Source organism: Palaemon carinicauda, chromosome 17, assembly GCF_036898095.1.
Source record: "Palaemon carinicauda isolate YSFRI2023 chromosome 17, ASM3689809v2, whole genome shotgun sequence".
NCBI lineage: Eukaryota > Metazoa > Arthropoda > Malacostraca > Decapoda > Palaemonidae > Palaemon > Palaemon carinicauda.
The window spans coordinates 63,587,035-63,589,528 of NC_090741.1; the positions used below are offsets into that span (position 1 = coordinate 63,587,035).

The following is a 2,494-nucleotide window of genomic DNA, read 5'->3' on the forward strand; positions in this document are numbered from 1 at the left end:
TTTTGTTGAAATTTTGCAATTATTTGTTCCTACGACCAAAACCATATAGATCATCTAGTTGTTTTGTATAACGAAAACTGAAATCGACTTATACTTTCATCAGAGACAATATTGCATTTTCCACATACTCTATATCTATATTAAGCCAAAACTTCTACTTCAAGTTATTTTTTCTTAGGAACCCCTAAGTAGCTTCTGCTTTAATTTAAAACGAAACAAACTGTGTTTGAAAAAAAAAAAAAAAAAACAATCATGTTAACTTTAATCAAAACTCCGAGGACCAATATCATTTATAAGTACAGCAGTTCCTCGACTTACGAACTTAATTTTTTCCAAGAAGCTTTTTGTAAATCGAATTGTTTGAAAGTTGAATTTTTTTACATTTTGGCCTAGGGTATGCCTAGCCTGAATACCATGCCTATGATTTCCTGCTATGTGTCAACAAATATTCTGGTATCATATGAGATAGATATCAGGTTATTACAAATGTAGTTTTACTTTTTGTATTAAATTATACAATATTGTTTTATTACAGTATTTCTTTATCTTATCTTTGTTATTTTCTGTTGGATTTATGTTTGTATCTCCGAATGTGTGTAAGTTGGAGACCTTCTGTACTGCAACTACTTTTCTAATCATGAATCAATCTGTCAGAGTAAGATTAACATTCATTTAGATTTTGAGTTAGAAACCTGAATTAAGACTTAATTGACATTCATTTAGATTTTGAGTTAGAAACCTGAATAAAGACTTAATTGCCATTCATTTAGATTTTGAGTTAGAAACCTGAATAAAGACTTAATTGCCATTCATTTAGATTTTGAGTTAGAAACCTGAATTAAGACTTAATTGACATTCATTTAGATTTTGAGTTAGAAACCTGAATAAAGACTTAATTGCCATTCATTAAGATTTTGAGTTAGAAACCTGAATTAAGACTTAATTGACATTCATTTAGATTTTGAGTTAGAAACCTGAATAAAGACTTAATTGCCATTCATTTAGATTTTGAGTTAGAAACCTGAATAAAGAATTCATTTAGATTTTGAGTTAGAAACCTGAATAAAGACTTAATTGACATTCATTTAGAGTTTGAGTTAGAAACCTGAATAAAGACTTAATTGACATTCGTTTAGAGTTTGAGTTAGAAACCTGAATAAAGACTTAATTGACATTCGTTTAGATTTTGAGTTAGAAACCTGAATAAAGACTTAATTGATATTCGTTTAGATTTTGAGTTAGAAACCTGAATAAAGACTTAATTGACATTCATTTAGATTTTGAGTTAGAAACCTGAATAAAGACTTAATTGACATTCATTTAGAGTTTGAGTTAGAAACCTGAATAAAGACTTAATTGACATTCATTTAGATTTTGAGTTAAAAACCTGAATTAAGACTTAATTGCCATTCATTTAGATTTTGAGTTAGAAACCTGAATAAAGACTTAATTGACATTCATTTAGATTTTGAGTTAGAAACCTGAATTAAGACTTGAAGAGTGAAAAGGGGTTACTTGAAAATCAGGAATAGATTTAGTGGCAGTTTATCAACCTCGGTTACTTTTTAGCCAAAGTAAATCTTCATTCATTGTCATGATTCCATTGATAAATATATTGGAAGTTTCTAAAATACTATATATTTGTTTTATTGCGGTATTTCTGCATCTTATTATTATTATTATTATTTTTTTTTTTTCACTTGGAATTGTGTTAGTAAGTTGAAGAACTTTTGTAAACTGAAAATTGTATATTGGTCATTGAGCAGTAGTTGTTGTATTCTAAGATCAAAACCTTACTAGAATTATTCTTAAAAAAAAATTCTACATCAAGTTAATTCCTCTTAGGTAACCCTAAACAGCTTTTTCTTTCACCTAAAAGTATTTTAATTATGATACAACCTTAAATCAAAACTCTGAGGACCAATATTATCTATATGTAAACTTAAAATTGTATATTGGCCATTAAGCAGTAGTTCTGTATTCTAAAATCAAAACTTTACGATCCATAGTTTAGAAATGCTGAAAACGGTTTATAAAATAAATAGGTGTTTTAAATTATGAGCAAGTTATTATAAAGATAAAATTTCATGTTTGCTACTAAATGTTTTGTTTATCAAAATTTAATATTAAGAAAAAACATTCTAATAATTGTTCTCTATCGTTTATTCTACTATACTTTAGTGAATTGTTGTATATATATGTCATGTAAATAAATATGTGTATATAACTGATTATTGTTTATGGAATATGTAAATTATAAAACATTGTAACAATACTTCTTAATCTAATTATATTCTGTTTATTTCTTTCAACCTCTTTTCTTAAAAGCGAAAATCATTATATTCAATGTCTAAGTTTCCAAAATGGGGACTTATCATATACATACATACATACATACATACATACATACATACTATTGAAATAACATTTCCTAACTTTCAACAACAATCTTGAACAATTCAACTTATTTGTTGAATTTTTGCTCGACAGTGAT

At 26.7% G+C, this 2,494-nt stretch overlaps 1 long non-coding RNA gene across 2 annotated transcripts in view; it reads right to left on the bottom strand.

Moving 5' to 3' along the window:
• Positions 1–231: 231 nt before the first annotated feature.
• LOC137656827 (uncharacterized) overlaps positions 232–2,494 on the bottom strand; it is a 2,883-nt gene continuing 620 nt past the window's right edge. The window contains exons 1-2 of one of the 2 annotated variants that reach the window (XR_011047024.1): positions 1,059–2,494; positions 232–974 (exon numbers count right to left, since the gene is read on the bottom strand). The exon at positions 1,059–2,494 is cut by the window's right edge and continues 620 nt beyond it. This is a non-coding gene — a long non-coding RNA (uncharacterized lncRNA). Of the gene's footprint in view, positions 1,022–1,058 lie in introns of both variants that reach the window. The other variant, XR_011047023.1, reaches the window with a different exon arrangement.